The 18,562-nt window shown below is 47.9% G+C and overlaps 1 protein-coding gene across 1 annotated transcript in view; it reads left to right on the plus strand.

Moving 5' to 3' along the window:
* The window catches only part of LOC142578808 (uncharacterized), a 70,350-nt gene that overhangs the window by 18,240 nt on the left and 33,548 nt on the right, over positions 1–18,562 (plus strand). The window lies entirely within an intron of this gene.

Here is an 18,562-nt window from a genome sequence, read left to right on the forward strand (position 1 = left end):
AGCATGAGTCGACTGGTAACAACGAAACAACTTGTTTATTTTAACATCGCAAAGAGTTGGCGGTCAGGTTTGACCGAAGTAGAGAGACGGGAGAGCACTTCACTCAACGGAAGAAATCGGAGCTCTCCTCTGGCGTCCGGGGGCAGCTGTTTTTATACTCTCGCAGTTGAGGGCAAGAAGGAACCCCTCCAAAGACGAGCACGTGAATGTACAATGGGCTAATGGTGACGCACACTGTCGTAGCGATGCCGTAGCACCATGTCGTGGCGCTGCGCACGATCTCGTAGCACCTGGTCGTGGCGCTGCGCAGCACACTGTCGTGGCGCTGCGCAGCATACTGTCGTGGCGCTGCGCAGCACACTGTCGTGGCGCTGCCGGTCGGACACAATGACTGTAACGAGAAGATGGTCCCTGCTTTGGCATCGCCTGTTTCGGGCACAATGACTGGAACGAGATCCCTGCTTTGGCATCGCCTGTTTCGGGCCCAATAACTGGAAGGAGATCCCTGCTTTGGCCTCGCCTGTTTCGGGCACAATGACTGGAACGAAATCCCTAGGCGGTCGCATCGCCGCAGACGCGCCTGGAAACACCTGGCGATGAGTGTTGCGGTGACGACGATCGGGCCAAAATGTCCGCCGCCCCGCCGCCGTCGCGCCGGCAAAACCACGTGTCGCAGGCGAAACGCAACAGGCTTCATTTACTTCACAGGATCCCTCTCAGGACCGCAGGAAGGCTTGCGTACATGTTGTACACTGTCATTGCAGTGCTCCCGACGCACTCTGGAACGACCGACCAGAAAGCAGGAATGCTAACCCGTATATAACCTGGTTTGCTGTCCTCCAGTTGGCTCGGAAATGTCCGCCTCTAAGCCAACTTGTGATAGGCATGACGCAGAAAACAAAGAAAAGTGTAAAATGCCAAAGAAAGTGCCTAACGGATCAACTGCAAAGCTTGAAACAATGTCCAAAGTATGTGAAGGCCAAAAGGGGAAGAATAGCTGCAGTCAATCATACGACGGAATGCCACGGTTGGCAAGGGCCCCAAACAAACCTCGAATCGCGACCTTCGTTGAATCATCAGCTCCGGCAAGTTGTTTCATACCCCGCTGCTCGCTGAGGCGCACCTGCATGGCGATTTCCCTACTGGTTAACGCTCCACGCTCGGAGGCACTGACGCACGTTCGAAAGCATTGGCGAAATGCTTGGATCGTTACAGGGAACTGTGACGTTGGCGTTCTTGGGGATTCCCTCAGCTGTGCTTCGTCAGTCATGTGAATGGGCACGTGCCTACGCAGTTGGTCTAGCACGTGATGCGGCTACGGTTGAGTGAACATATTTATTTATTTATTTATTGACCAATGCTCTTAATACAATCAATGCTTGCAGCAGGAAGGACACACACATTAACGCAAGTACGTAGAACCGAGTCAAAGGCAGGCATCAATTGACGTGCACACAGAAGATGCCCACGTGAAGGACACCAAATAGACAAATATCAGTACTAATGCCAATGGCAATGTGAACCAACCCTTAAAGAAATGTTGCGTTTGGGCTGCGTTTTGTGCCGAATGAGCAAAACACGTCACCAGGAATGCCGAAAACGCTGCAAAACACAGGGGGTCTGCGATGTTGAAAGTTTCTGTTAGTAGACGCTATTCGCTATGCTTACACGGTCGGCAGTGATGGCAAAGCTGCCCACAAACCATTATATGATGGGCTATGAAATCGGGAGAGGTGTTCATCTTTAAGAGGAGCTGGAGATGTCTGTAGCCTTCCAATGCATCTTCCCACGTGCAGGCATTGTTTGCTCTGTTCCCCGTTTTCTCTTTCTATTCGTTTTCCCTCTTCTTTACACCCAGTGCAGGGTAGCAAACCGGCGCTCGTTTAGCTGACCTCCCTACCTTTTCTCTCCTTGCTTTCTCTTTCTCCATCTGGAGATGTTAGCCCGGGATGAGGGCCTGATATGGCGTACCAGATTTTGGGTGAGAAATAGGACATACCCAGTGGATTGCCTCTCAGGAATGCAACATTTATTTATTTATTTATTTATTTATTTATTTATTTATTTATTTATTTATTTATTTATTTAAATACCCTCAGAGCCGAAGCATTACACGGGGGAGTGGAAAACAAGAAATACAAAAAATAGATATACTAAAAGCACCAAGTAAAGCATATTAAATCAAGCATGATTAACATGGTTATATAGAAGTAGCAGGTACAAAAATGGTTTTATCAAACCAGTTAGCTATAACGAAATAAAGAATAAAACATAACAAAATAAAGCAAGATTAAACATTATTAACATAAACATATTAGGTACAAAATGGCCTCTATTTATACAATATTAGCTATATGTTTTCGCCCTCTTCTAAATGCGGCCGCCGTGGTCGGGACTCGATACCGCGACCTCGTGTTTAGCAACCCAACGCTAAAGCCACTAAGCCACTATTGGGGGTTTTAAAGAATTCATGATTTAGGATTGTAGCAACATTTTCGGGAAGGTGATTCCACTCGTTAGATGTGCGTAGGAGAAATGAAAGTGAAAAGGAAATAGTTCTGAAAGAAGGTATGCCGACCTTGTTAGCATGGTCTAATCTTCGATATATGTATTTTGGTGACTGAAGCAGTTCTTTCTGTAATTCGGGGTGATGAAAAATGTATGAAAAAGACAGAGACGAAGTTGTTTGCGACGCGATGCGAGAGAAGGTAAGCTCAACCTTGACTTCATGGTGGTTATGCTCGCAGTTCTGTTATAATTAGTCAGGGTAAAACAGACTGCGGTATTCTGGACCATTTCAAGAGAATGCATAAGGTTTTCATGACCTAGATCCTAAACTTATATACATATTCAGAGCCGCAGGCATCTACGAGGTTCTGTGAATTGAATTCTGGGTTTTTACGTGCCAAAACTATGATTTGATTATGAGGTTCGCTGTAGCGCGGACTCTGAATTAATTTTGACCCCCAGGTGATCCTTAAGTACGTGCACTCAATGCACGGGCTTTTAGCAAATTTTGTGAATAGCTTTAGTGTTGCTTGAGCGTATAAAATTGGTGCGCTGGCATTAACTTGCTCAAATTTCGTAAAAATAGATTTGGACAGTCCGTATATAAGCTATCTGCAGGTTTCAAGTTAACACATTCGCCTTCATTATAGACTTGTGCTTTTCGCCATACGCGGTGTGCAAACTGTCCATTAAGAAAAACTGCGCACAAATCCATTTCATTTGGTATATCGTTGTCGATAAACTCCCAAGCGAGTCGCTCGCTTAAATTCTGTAAATACTATTTGACAGGAAGCGTCAGGCTCCCAGAACCGCCTGCATATATGCCGTAAACTTTGCAACAAAAACAAAGTGCACTGCATTTCTATACATAGTTATTACACACAAGCGCATACGCACACACACACGCAAACACACGCGCGCGCGCCAGATAACGTTTTTATTTGACGTGCCCGTTAAACGCGAAAATGTCATTTGCCAGAAGGTCGCTCTAAATTTTTGTTTTCCCCGTGCACTTTCTGCATTCCACTAAAGGTTCAATCATGAAGCACGACACACTTACACCACCCGTGATCCGAAGGTTCCAGATGAGGAATTTCGTGTCTCGTTCCTTTCGTTTCTCTCCTCCTCACAGCTGTCTAGTATAAATGAAGGGCCAATAAATTTGTAATCAGTTTCCTTCATCCCAGCCCATCGTAGACTGATCTGTCTTCTGACTCGCTTTTCTTCTTGGAAAAAGGCAGTTTAATAGAGTACCCATCGATAAGACAAGTCTATTTCCATTGGTATATTGTTGTGCATAGAAATCCGAACAGGTTGCCAGACGAAAGTCTACATACAACTGCGGACAGAAACTGTAGGGTCAAATGGCCTACGCGCTCTCAATTAGTCACAACCGTATGAAGCCAACAGACATTGAGGCCAATGGCGAACATGTATAGGAAATTACTTCTTTTAATTAAAATGGAAAAATGATAAAGTAAAAGGGCCGGACGGAAAAAAAAATTGCCCCAAGTGGGAACCGAACTCATGTGTTTCGCATTCACGCGTGCGGTGCTCTACTACTTGAGCTTCTGTAGCACAGTTTTCGCATCCACTTTCTTGGGTATTTGTGTATGTGTGTTACACAGGGAGTCCCAACTATACTGTACCAAGGTTTAAAAATATGCGAATGATACGTAGTTGCACAAAACCAAGGTAATGTTGTTTTCCGTCGCTTGGAGATACTCAGATTAATATTTTTTTTCGCATTCCGACTAATTACATAATTAGTTTATTCATTCATCTTCTCAAATATTATAAATATCTGAAAAGTGTCACTTGGAAAATTGTAGAGCAACATGAAAAATTCCCGATACACATTACTGTTGCTCAATACGTACTACATAAAAGTGTTTTGCCGAGCGTGAAAGAAGCCCGCGAGTACACGCAAGGTGCCTCGAACGGATAGTCGCGCGGCAATTTTGGGTGTATTCTTGGGCTTCTTTCACGCTTGCAAAAACACTTTTAGGTAGCACGTATTGAGCAACAGTAATCTGTATCGGGAATTTTTCATGTTGCTCTACAATTTTCTAAGCGACACTTTTCAGATATTTATAATATTTTATAAGTTGAATGAACAACTAAGACTAATTATGTAATTAATTGGAATGCGAAAAAATATTAATCTGATTATCTCCAAGCGACGGCAGACAACATTACCTTGTTTCTGTGCAACTACGTGGCATCTGCATATATCTAAATCTTGGTGCATTATAATTGGGGCACCCTGCAGATGCGTAGCTCCGGGGGTGTTAGCCAGAGCAACTATTCCACAGAAAGCGCCCCTCAATATGCGCTACATCACCGTGCGGTTGCGTGAGCTGGCCTTTGAATTGCCCAAAACGGGTTTCATCTGAGCTGGTACTTACGTGATTACTGCAGCGTACAACCTACTATTGCGTACAGCACAGAAGGTAAGATGACACCGTGGCTGTCTAAAAACTAAAATCTTGATTCGGAGTCTTAAAGACAGACTCTTCAAATTGGCGTCACCACATGCCTTTCTGTGTTGGATCACTTACGGATTACCCTAAAAACCTCATCTGTCGATAATACTGGCCCCTTCTTTTGGTGTTTCAGAAGTTTGATTTGCCAATTCACCACGGAGTTATGTTCTCTGCAGTCTACCTTTTAAATGTGTCGGCAGATGCGCAGCCGAGCTGGAATAACGAGGCTTCCTATAGTGCTATTTTACTACACTGGACCCTAGGAACACCCAGACGACGAATCCTCCGTGGCTGTAACCAAGTCTTTCGTCTGAGCATTGCGAGAGTTCTGCACTTCCTTCACCACCACAAAGGGCCGAGCAAGTCTCCCATTTACGCGAAGCCCGGAAAAGAGCCGATACGCAATCAGGCTTCCAGGTTCCGCAACCCGAGCTGTCGCCTCACAATGCGCCGAATTAGCAGCCCGCGGTGTTTCGAGATCATTGAAACTCCTTCTCCGAGTGCACAACGGGCGCATGCAACCGCGAGCCGCCACTGACGCAACTCCCGTTCGGCACCGCTGTCTTCAGTGCAGCCGCGCGCTTGGAAGGAACCAGCCTTTTGACGTCATCGCTTTTTTGTGCGGTCGCTACGACGGAGTTAAAATTAGTAGAGGGAGCTGTGGCGATAGCGTGTGCAGGAGCTGCAAGTATGGCGGTTCAGCGGGACTCACGATGGGTAGTGCATTGATTTAAAACGGCTTTGCAATACTGCAAGTTGTACATGTTCAGCAAGATATTGCTTTAAAATGCTACATTTGGCAACGATTGTACGATTGCTTTTAAACTGAGGAAGATAAAGCGCAAGAAAATAACGTGGAAAGAACGCCTGAAACCAAAAGCACGAAGATTGGACAGATCCACGTAATATATCCACCACTTCCATGGGAGTTGAACGATCGCCAGCGCCAGGGTTTTCTCTATGTGTCTGCTGCGCCTGAGAATATTCGAAGGGGTTGCCGTGCATCCTTGTCAAAGACAGGGAGCCCGAGCATTGCCTTCCTAGCCAGCGGGCTCGTTCTGGAAACCTCGCGAGACTAGAAGTCGTTCGCAGCCCACGAGAGCTCGCTTCTTGTGGGATAAAGGCTGCACGGTGCGCATGCGAGGTGAGGGGGGCCCCAGGGCGTCGGTCCATGGAAGCGGCGGCCATCGGACACCCATGGTCGGCTATGCAGAAACGCAGCCAGCGACTCGTGAAGGAAAGCTCCGGCTGCGCACATGCTGCCTGATTCGGGAGTTTCACCGGCGCACGCCATCCTCAGGCGAAGGCCATGCGGCTCCGCCGGACCCCTCGTTTTCTTCGACATGGCGCCGAACACCGCTGACCATCTGCCGGCGCACACGTCCGTCCAGGAAGGTCGCTGCGGCAGGTAGCGCCAGCCACCACTCTCGCCCAGCACCGGTTGCGTCGCGCGCGCAAACTGCGGTTCCCCTTCTCCACTTCTGCCGCCCCGATGCCCGGCGTTCGCTTTTCCTTCACTTTTTTTTTTTTTTTTGTTCGTTTCTCCGCCAGCAGTGCCTCGCCAGCTGGCATTGTGTACACGACAGACGATCAGCGGCGCCCCTGTTGGAAGCCAATAGAGCACGGCCGGAATGCGGCGCTGCTTGCCGTCAAAGGCGCGGAACAACTTCCGAGGCAGCGAAAGTGGTCGCGGCAGGGAGATTGGGTTGGCGTGACGGGTCTTTCTGCGTGTGTGTGTTTGCGTGGGTGTTGCGCGTCTATGCGGAGAAGCACCTCTCCGTTGCGAGGGGGCGTTGCCGGTTTGGGCGTCGCTGCAAAAGGCGGCAGGTGTCGTTCTATAACGAGAGCAAAATGACTCCAAAGGAGACGCTGGGCTGACTTTGGACGTTGCGGCGACCCGGTGGATTATTAGAAGGGACCGAAGCGTATGACCGCCGCTGTATAACTTTCGCGCTCAAGCGGAAACGTGCACGCAGTAACAGCCGGCACGCTCGGCCCGACGCATTCAATTCTTATTTGTTTCGCCCCTTCGTGGCTACCGCCGCCAATAAAGTTAAAAACGGAACGGGAAACACAAGTTAACCAAGAGGACTTTTCTTATCTGCAGCGAAGCAACCAAATTTACAAGAGGGTAGTGAGCAGTCGTTTGGTTTCCTTCTTCCTTTTTTCTGTTTTCCCCTTCTTGTCCACATGTATTGAGCACGCTCTAAACGCATACACAGACGGATAGCGCCAAAGCGAATAGCACCGTGGTATACAGGCATGTCGCCTTTCTTTCTTTCCTTCTTTCTTCCTTTCTTTCTTTCTTATCATTTAGATGTCCAGCCTCAGCACAGATAAGAGGTTTTTCTTAGCTGCAGACGGACTCAGATCTCAGTCTGCGCAATGCATTCTTCTATTCCGAGAACGCACATCATACCGATCGGGCACACTGATGCGCAAAACAATGCAACTGCTGTCCACGGTTACCAATGCTGGATACCTATAAAACGTGGGCAACCATACATGGCTAACAACGCGACTAATCTACAGCTTCTTCCGCTACCACTCGTCTCATCCGTGGGGCTTGGGGCCTAATGGAATTACACGCGGATTCTCCGGTGTACTTAGCGACCCGGAAGTGTGACAGCGTTTGTTCTGTGACTTCTGACGAGGCTTCGCCATTGGCACCACGCCACTCCTAGCTGTGCGACACGCACCGTATAACTGAAGGGGAAACTGCCGGTTTATGATCTCTGTTATACGTTATTCGTCAGGGTGGCGGTGGTGGTGTGTTATAGCTACAGACGGGTTTAGGCGTCTCGATGTGGCCGGAAATTGCTCCGTCTGAGCATCTCTTTCACTGTTGCTGGGATGTTCACCATCTGTCGAACAGCTCAGTGTCTCTTAGAAATGTAAGAATAAGATGTGAAGCTTCCTTGCAGGCTATCGTAGATCTTTCCTGAAACACAAGGTGTTATTCGCACTTTATTATACCACGTGTATTGTACGCGTGCTTTGGTGCGCAAGATCTGTGCTGAAATGTACCACATACACCGCCGGTGATGTTGGGCAGTTATGACTCGCTGGAGGGCACTTGAGGCCAGTCAGATCGCTGCGTAAACGAAACCGTTGAAGACGCCGCGTGCTGCTTAGCAGTCGAACGACGGTTTGGTCTGGGCTATCTGGTTCGTAGAAATTGTATAGATCAATGCAAAACTTTAATAGAGGTCCTGAGGTACGCGACTCAGCGCGCTGCGGGCCGCTCCCACGTTGGGACAGTCAGGCCATGCCCGACCGCCGCATCGTGGGCCCTCTGGACAGCCCATAGTTGCGCCCCGGCATCGGGGCTCTTGATAGCGGAGAGCCACTTGTCCTCATTGATTTGTTCTGTGCATCGTAACGATCGAGGGGCAACGCCAGAGCATATGATCTAGGCTAGCGTTGTCATTGCAGTGCCTGTAAGAACTAGTGGCATAGGTGTCGGGATAAATTTTGTGGAATAAAGCCGGGCTGGGATACGAGCCTGTTTGCAATAATCTGAGGGTCAATGCCTGCGCTCTATTTAACTTCTTGTTTGGAAGGGGAAAGTCTCTCCCGCCGAGATAAAAGTGCTGCGCAATTTCGTTGTATGTGGTCGGTTGATCTCTGTTCTCCACCACTGTGGGCCGGCGTTGGAGTTCTCCTTGGTCGCGGAAAGCGAGACCTTGCGCCTTGGAGTGGGCCAGCTCGTTGAGGTTTGTGGGGCTCCCATGATGGATCCCATGTGAGCGGGGAACCACGTGAGAGTGTGAGTGGCGATGCTTTTGCCGTCGAGGATGCGACAGGCTTCCTTACACACGGCGCCAACGCTGAAGGCGCGAATGGCTGCCCTGGAGTCGCTAAGATATTGGCATGTTCGTCGTCCAGGAGGGCCAAGGCAATGGCCACTTGCTCGGCGGCACACGACGATGTGCTTCGTACCGAAGCGGCGTTAACGGTCGAACCCCTGTGGTTGATCGACACTACCGTGAAATTGTTGCTGTTGCCATACTGGGCCGCGTCAACGAAGCAGCTGCCGCCAAGGAGTTCTGTTGCGCGGCGTAGAAGCGCCACCCCTCTGGCCTTCCTTCTTTCTACGTTGCGCTGGGGATGCATATTGCGCGGGGCGGGCGATATGAAAATGTTATCTTTCTGCTCTTTCAGAAGGCCCTGGTAGGCGTCTTCGACAGTGGCCGGGGGGACGCCCATCTCAGTTAGGAGTCGTCTGCCCGCCCTGGTGGCGGAGAGCCTGAGAATCTGTGCCCCTTCTTGCGCTTTTGCAATTTTTTCCAGGGTATTATGAATACCCAACTGCAGGAGTCGATCGGTGCGTGTGTAGTTTGGTAGTCCGAGCGCGCTCTTGATCCCCCTCCTTATCATGGCATTTAGCTTGTCTCGCTCGGCACTCTTCCAGACTTGCATGGCCACTACGTACGTAAAATGGCACAACAAGAAAGCGTGGACTAGCCTTATCAGATTCTCTTCGCTCAGGCCTCTCCTTCTGTTAGCTACCCGCCTGATTAGACCGATGATGCTATCCGTCTTTTTTGCTAGTTTGTGAATGGTGATGCTATTCATGGGGAGGGGGGGGGCGCCCCTTCGAGTGTCATTCCCAAGATTCGAATGGACGGGACTTTGGGAATGGGATCCGCAACTGGTGTACAGATTAATGTCAATTTCAGTGGGGGGTTTCCAGTTCTGTGGCTTGCGGCCCTTTCTATTTGGGCTGTAGTGAAGGAGCTCCGATTTCTTTGGGGAGCACCGGAGTCCCGGGTCGGTTAGAAAGCGCTCTGTAGTGTCGACAGCTTCCTGGAGAGCGGTTTTGAGTTGTCCGTCACTGCCACCCGCGCACCAGACAGTGATGTCGTCCGCGTAGATCGTGTGACCGATGCCCTGGACCTTGCTTAGATATCTTGAGAGGTTGGCCATTGCGATGTTGAAGAGGAGCTGTGAGATGACTGACCCCTGGGGGGTGCCTTTTCTGCTCAGCTCCATTTTCTCCGATTCCAAATCTCGAGCCTTGAGGATTGCGCATCGTTTGCTCAAGAAAGACCTGACGAAGGAATGGAAGGACGAGCCCAGGTCGAGTTTGGAGATGGCGTCGGGAGCGAACTCGTGACGGATGTTATCGAAGGCCTTCTCCAGATCCAAACCAAGGATGGCTCTCGTGTCCCGAGTGCAGCGTTCCAGGATTTGGACCTCGATAAGCTTCATGGCGTCCTGGGTGGAGAGGCCTGGCCTGAAACCTATCGTGTTGTGAGGGAAAAGGTCGTTTGTCTCGATATACTCGGCAATTCTGTTATGGATGGCGTGCTCGGCCACCTTCCCTACACATGACGTCAGTGAGATTGGACGGAGGTTGTCTAAGCTCGGCGGTTTACCGGGCTTTGAAATTAGTATGACCTTCGCCAACTTCCATTCTTCCGGTACAATTCCCTCCTTTCAAATCTGATTTATCTCTGTGAGAAATTCGATCGATGCGTCCTCTAGGTTTCTGAGAGCCTTGTTGTTAATGCGATACGGGCCGGGTGCTGACCTATCATTGAGGTCGTGTAGGTCGTGTGTAGCGTAACCTAAATTCACAAACCGCACATGGAAGAGATAACACGATCCATTGCTGCCTAACAAATGGGATCTTTATTTAACGCGCGTGAAGTATATACTACAGAAGACACCATGTAAGTAGACATGAAAAAATAAACAGAAATGCGCACTTAAGGACCTAAGTGCTGGCTCTCTTAAGTAACGATATCACACTTACGTCTTAAAGGAACACAACTCGAGGGTGCAGACCCGTGTGTAAATAATATGCGCCAGAGAGAGGCTGAGTCAGATGACTGAGGGAGTAAATAACTCATAGGCCGGCCCACCATGGTGATTACTATTTATTTATTTATTTATTTATTTATTTTCCATACCCTAAATTGGCGAGGCGTTGCGCAGGGGAGTGGTTGGCAGTATTTAAACAAAGAAAAGAACAGAATGAAACTTGCAGCATCATAAAATATTAGCGACAAATTTATAAATGTGAAACGAAATATAACATAATGAAGCAACTAAAGAATAACTGAATAGGAATAAACAGCATATGCATATGTGTTATGCAATATTAACGGCAAAATATAAACGTAAAAGAAATGTTCGAAAGGGAAGAAAAAGAAAGAAATATTAAGAGACTGCAGGCATCGTGGCACATGTAAAAAGAAAAGAAAAGAAAGGGAGGGGGAGGCGAGCTACGTAAGATGATTAAGCAGGGTTATCACAATGCAGCTGCGCAGATAAAGAATGGCAAGAAAAGAGAGTGATGAGAAATGGAAACAATATCGTCAGGTACGTGTCCACCTCCTATGTACATCTGTCCCATCCCCCCTTTATACATGCATTTTATTTTGTTATTGTCTATCTCCATAATATTACATAACTAAAGGCAGGATTATCGTGATCATCTTAGCACGCCAGGACGAAGACCTCTTCCAAATGTGTTTAGTCGGCTCCACGGCCTACGTCAGCCATCACATGACCGCAAGTGTCTCACCGCTGCATCTAATCCTCCGCTTTTCTCGGCTGCGTTTGCCATACCTTGGCATCTTGCATGTACGCTGCTGTCATAACAAACCATCGTATGTTTTTTCTAAGCACTGCATAACTTGCCCAGTTCTGCTTCTTCCTCGTGAGGCTCAACTATAGGATATTATCTGCATACTTGCGTATTGTCCCGCTCGCATATTGCTGCATTTATGTCTCTTAACGTTGCTTCTTTCGTTCTTCGTTCCATCGCCCGTCGCACGGTCCACATTTACGTGTTTATGCGAAAAACGACATCTTAATTCACACTGAAACCACTTCACCACGCCGGAAGTTTTGTGTGGTGCACTTAGCAGGTCGGGGGGGGGGTGGGGGGGGGGGGGAGGGAGTGCTCGCAAACACGAACGATGGCAAAATATATTTCCCTACGTTCTAGGGCCACGTTGCTTACAGCTCTTTGTTCCCTTTCTTTCCATCCCTCTCATCCTTTCCTTTTCGTCCGTCTTCCTCTTGTTCTTTCGGGTTTTGTTGGGGAATATTTTAGGATAGCCGGCACTGTATCGAAAACTCCGATGTTCTTCCTGCATCTATAACAACGTGAGCGAAAAAAAAAAAGAAGAAAACGAAAGAAATAGTAGTGATACTTTGACGGCCGCACGCAACAAGGCAGTCTTTTCGTTGAGAAGGTCTGAACAGGGTGCGCCGAATTCTGACGCGGTGGACGCTCTTCTGAGACGAGTCCCGTTTCGTACTTCTTAAAGTAAACCTCGCACGGTCGTCTGAATGAACAACCAAGTCACCAACTCTATTGGCATGCACGACCCGACAACTGAAAAGCCACGTCCCCCCCCACCCCCCCCTCCCCTAATGAAGTTGACGACGCTTTCCTTCAGATCGCAAAAAATGGGGCTTCCTGCGTTATACCGTCGAATTACGCTCGCGCGCTTTCCGCTTTCACCTAGCTGATTATGTAGGAAAAACTAATTATAGAGCCTCTTTGATAAAGCACCAATCGTGGCGCACGCCTGCCTGCGTAATGGAACCACCTCCTCGTCGGATCGGTACGAGCTAAGCCTCGCGTGCAAAAACCAATTACGTATACGCCGAATGCGAGTCATTCACGTGTCAGTGCGCTCCAATTCCACATTTCGTTTAATTTATTTCACCCTCGGGGTCATTCGGCATCACAGAAAGGTGCAGGCACGTGAGCCACACAACACAAATGTGCATAAATATGATACAAAACGTTTTCTGTTTGATATCACAGTGAAAGACATGAAAAAAAAAACAATATTAGTGCAAAGGTACTGCGAAAATAATAACGATAATAATACAATAATACAATAGTAACTAACATTTTATTATTACAAGTGTGATGCATTAATGATAATAATACTTGCAGTAATACACTGTAAGGAAAGAAAGGGAAAAAGCCAGATACAATTGTCCGTAAGATTAAGTTATTCAGGTGCAATGAGATTAGTTACAGTATGCTTAAAATGTCGTAGATCCGTGGTACGCAAAATAATGTATATGTGGGAGCTGATTCCACTTAGTGCATGCTTTAGGATGAAACGAATTTCTGCGGAGTCCTGTAATGTTCATGACAACTTTTCTATCGGGCCGTCGTAAAATCTCTGCGAAAAAGTAAAAGCAAGGAATCCGAGATAATAGCTATACACAGGGAGATCTTGTTACCACTGGTTTTTAAAGAGGGAAAACGACGTATAACGTTACGAAACCTGAGAATTAATCGCTTCATTTTGACAGCGTTACCCTGTATACAAATGCGATTTTTTTGCTGATCGGTCAATAACTGTTAACACGAACAGTACATATGCTGTCTCAGAGGTATGTGGCTACAGTCTCACATTTTTGACCCTGCAGCACGCACTCGTTGGTCGGTTCAGAGATCACGTGATTACAACGCGTCGAGTTCACGTGGTGCAGCAGAATGCTCGGCGTCGCTTCGGGACCCTTACTACGATGGTTTTAATTTCGATGGCCCATCGCTCACACGAGCGCTCGAGGTTTAGTCCGATCGCCCAGCATGTTTTCAGTCTCCGGCGCTTACGGCGGCACTTCTTGGGGCAGCGCTTGTCCCAGTATCGTCTGCAGCTTTCGCATTCTGAATTCTCCGCGCTAGAACTGTTATCATGAATTGACTGGCCCGGCTTTCCATTCTTATAGACTCACGTGACTTCCAACACGCGTACACAAAAGAGCCTGCGACGTACCTTAACGGCCGCTTTTAAATAACGGTTGCGCGTGTTCGTGCTCAAAGGCATTCAGCATTGGCTCGAGAGCCCCAGGCAGCACAATCTCTTGTTTATGCTCGCATTCAATTACAGCTCACTCTTCCCCCCCTCTCTTTCTCTCTCTGTAGCTGCATGTCGCCATCTCCAACTCGCATCAAACGCAGTGGAGTTCAGTGCACCATTCGATGCGCAAACCTCGGGTCATTCAGGTTCGAAGTTCGGAGCCGCTAACAGCGTTCTAGTAAACGAGATCGGTATCGACGTCGACGCAGCATGCATGTTTTGTTTGCGGTCCCGCGTGGCAAATAAAGGAACCTCGAGAAAGACGCCCGCTGCTACCTACGGGTCAAGTACTTCCCGTTTCAGCCCTTTCTGACCCGCTCCTCGGAAATGTCGCGCATAAAGAGCGCGGCTCTCGGCTCTTTGCCCTTGGGCTTGTTTGCGCACTTTCCCGAGGACGGAGGTTGGGAATCGGAATAAAAGCTCGCGCGCTGCATACTAGATGCTTCCTTCGTTGGCCCGCGCTGCGGTTCTGCGTCTTTTGTAGTTTCTGCTGCGCACATAGGTCAGACCGCGGATCGAACCACACGTGTTTACAGGTCCCGGTACGGCCATATACGCACAAACGTCGTTCCTTATACGTTCACAGTGCATCAGCGCGGGCAGCCAGTGCTATAGGCGCGTGTTGCGTATTCGGGCACGTGGCGATTCAAGAACCAGTTAAGCAAAGTGTTTGAACGAGCGGTCAAGGAACATTTGAGATTCATGGGAGCACAAACGTGTGGGGTCAGCAGAGTTGCACCTTCGATTTCATTTTTTTTTTTTAGGCTGCCCCGCTTAAATATCGATCTAAAAGGCACAGAGGCGAAAGCCTCCCATGGGGCAGTTTCTTTTCGTCGCGGTAAAGAGAAATGGATACGAGATACTGGAAAGCCAACTACAGAACAAAGAGAAAGAAGAAAACTGAATCGGAAGTTTAGACAGCGCGGACTGAAATCGTTCCTGACGCAAATAGTTCGAGAGCTTTTGGGTATTATTATTGTCCTTCACCTCACGGATACTTAGGCATGTTTCGTCAATATTGAGGGGAGCACACCTTCCGAGGAGCGGGAATACAAAAGTAAGGAAGTAGAATTCAACACCACGAAATATTGCTTCGTGCCGATCCGACTGTAGGTGCGTATTTAATAAGCTGGAAGATTCGTGTGTGCCGCTGCGCTGTAGTTGATGCTAGGAAAAAAAAAAGGACAATGCTTGTTAAACTTACGGTAGCTCCAAGAAGCAAAATTTTCGCTGAAATTTTAATACGTACGATTCATTTCATTCTTTATTATACAAGTGCAAAACGAAATTGCGTTTCAGGGAACGAAAAACAAGTACGAGGTTTCGAGGTTGGCCGTAACCGGCTGTTTTAAGAAGTCAATTTTTAAGCATAGCGCGATAGCGACACACTGTTATCGCTTGCGGACATCGAATCGTTCGCGATAGTGGCTAACTGAATATACATGTAGCTAATACTAACTGTTATCTTGAGTTAATCACTTTGGGAACGTTTCGCTGCTGTGCCATTGAAGACAGGAAATTCTCGAGACATTTCTGTTTAACAGTTGTATGGCAAGTCTGGCAACATTCTCGATATATGCGTCCGCAAAAACTGCATTAACTATACAGCGCTTCACATTTTGCACCGGTATACACGGAGTTAACATAAAGTTAATGTAAACAACATTATAGAACAGTTTATGACTGATACACAACGTATATTTATCTCACAAACGGGACAGTTGACCACTACAGAAAATAAAGAACACAAAGACTGGCGTACATTTGCTTACTTTGCAGGAGCGGTATCGTTGCATAGTAATACATGTGAACATTATAGGGTTGATTTTGCGTGCCAAAAGCAATCAGGACGTAGGTACGTGCAACTGCCTTGCGTAGCCGAAAATACAGATCGCGGGACGACCAGTTACTCATAAGAAAGCGGATGCACTAACCAGATAGAAAGTTACAAAAAGCGGGGTGGGGGAGGGGGGTCGCACTCAAGATAGTTCGCATGGTTTCTAACCTTTCCGTCGGGACCTCGGTTAACCTTACGTGCCAAGCTGGTCTGATTTCTAGCGGTAATAAAACAAAGTACACCCTTAGCGCAGTACTGTGCGCAGAATTATTTTATTCTTTTCGCCCTTCGTCATTGGCTTAGCCTTCGGCCGCGATAGGCCACTCAGCGCATCGAATGATACTAAAGACAAATGGTAGCTCAATAAAACGGATCGTTACAGAATATCGCCCAAGATTATATGTCGCGTCTTATGTTCGCATTCGAGACGATGATCACGAGGTTATGCGTTCACGGCTGCGTTTCGACAGCGGTTAGTTGCCTCCTTCGAACGTCGACGGGATCGGCAAAAGAGTAGAGAAAGGGCGTGGGGTCGAGGGTGTGGTTGAACCCACGTGCGGCACGCGAGGAGTGGACGTGACCACGTTACGCTTTGTAGTTACCGACGAACATCGCTCCTTCGTGCGCGAACGTGAAATGTCCGCGTGGCCGTATCGAACGCACCGTTCGCATCTTGCGCAGCCAGTTTGCGTCCTTCGTCAGCCCATTCTCCTCCACCCCTCCTGTCGTGATGGGACCTCGAGTTCGATGAGATTATTTTCTGCATTTGAGAATATTCGACAGAAAGGTAGCAAAAAGACACCTGCATAAAAAGGGGGGCGGGGGGAAAGACGCTGGGACATTTAGCTATGGTTTCGTGAATTTCTGGTAGCTCTTTCTTCTTTTTTTACGAGGACACGTACACGCTCATCTCCAGCCTGCAACTCACTTGTAAGAAAGCGCGTTAGATAGGCGCATCGTAGAAAATGAAGCTGTATAGGGCATTGCTTACAGCTTGCAGCAATTGCACTTTCGTTTAGCTTCCTTTTGTGTGTAAGGCAACTCCCTCTTCACTTGTTTTCTCGTACTTTTGTGTCGCTTTCGCGACTTCGCATTTTTCTCCAGAAAACTCCCTTTCTTTGTAGGATGCCGAGGGCTTGGTCGTATATAGAAAGCAGAATGCGGTGAAATACTTGCCGGTACTTCCCAAATCGTTGATGCTGGCGGGCAATAACACTGGGTTGGGCCTGCACAATTTAACGTTAAGTAATGTAAAATAATACGCGCTGCCCTCAACACAAAAGTATGACAGGCTGCCAAATTGACAAATAAATAAATAAACAGATGAGTAGGACCTCAGCTAAATAACTTTTCTAGAACGAACAAAATTTCAAATAATAGAAATCTACCGTAAAAGACAAAACCATGGCCAAAAAAAAAAAAAAGAAAACGGGTGGAAGCGGGATATAATGAATTAATATCTACGCGAATATTATTTCAAAGATAGTGCGATAAGCATTACAAACTTCATTTTGACTGACAAATTTTCTCGACTCGTTCTGTGTACAGTCATTCGGTGAAGTTTCTGCAACTCCCAATACCTTTATTGTTCGGATACCGTCAGAGTACGCAGAAGAATGCTCTAATACACTCCGTTTTATTTCATCCACAATGCAGGGCATTTTCTTGTTTTGCTGTTCACGCGCGGGCTCACATTAACCGCCGAAAACGCGGGGGATATATACTGTTGAGAGACTGGAAAGTTGGGTGTATTGGTGAAGCATAGACGCACATCGCGCGGATGTGTGGCCACTCCTGTGCGTCTCATGTTCGTGCAATGTACGTCCAACTGCTTTATATACTCCCGACTCACCGTCGCTACCGGTAATAAAACTCGCCACCTTTCGACAACCCGCCGGTAGCCACAGTTGAAGAGCAACTGCAACGCGTACGTGATTCCGTAATAAAGGGCGACGCATCAATTTGTCGAAAAAAGAAAGTTCGGCAGTAGTAGATTTTCTTAAGTATAGGGCTGAAACGTGCGTTCAGCATCCAATTGAGCTCAACGACGAGGCTACACCTAAAGAGGTGCACGACTGGCCGAGTGTAGCGGGTGCGTTAAAGCTTGCTGCAGCATAGCGCATTTGCGAATCCCGAGAGAGAGCGATAACAAACAGGGAAACAACCGCTTCTGATGAGAGGGGTTCCTAAAATATTTAAAAATAAAAAGTGGTCTTCAGACCTATTCGTCAACATTGTCCTTGAACGCGCTGCTGGGCTGTTTATGCGAACATTTCCTTTATGCTGGCAACGAAAACACGCAGCACACAGCTAGAGAAACGGAACGCAATATGCTCTCTTTGTGTATGTCCGTGCGCTCTGCTGTGCATACAGAAAAGAAAAGAAGAAAGTCATCACCTACATGTAATATCCGCACAAACACTACCACCTCCTAGAATCTCGATAACAGTCCGCGGCTTCATGACTTTAGAATATTGCGTCAGATTTGCAATAATGGAACAGCCGCACGGACGGTCCCATTCAATACTTTCGACGCTTAGTTCGCGCCATTCCCTTTATTGCCACTGTTTATGGTGGGTGGTGCACGCTCGGGGAGCCCTCGCATTAGCAGCCCGAGATGTGCGCATGCCGTATGGTCGTGTAATTAAAACAGTCTATTAGCATGTCGGCGGCGTACGTCGGGAAAGCGGGACGACGATCAAGCGCAGTCTGCTGCTCCCTCGCGTCTGGAGAGTTTCTGTCGGTCGATCGATGCGCGCAGCGGCATAGAGCCCGCCTTGCGAAGAAAGCGTCGAACCGGTGGGAGGAGCGCCCGGCTCGACTGGGCCTAGGAATCCGGGAGGAATGTCAGCTGGCTATTGCAGCCGAACAGCAGCTCCACTCCC

The sequence above is a fragment of the Dermacentor variabilis genome, chromosome 4 (genome assembly GCF_050947875.1).
Source record: "Dermacentor variabilis isolate Ectoservices chromosome 4, ASM5094787v1, whole genome shotgun sequence".
Lineage (NCBI taxonomy): Eukaryota > Metazoa > Arthropoda > Arachnida > Ixodida > Ixodidae > Dermacentor > Dermacentor variabilis.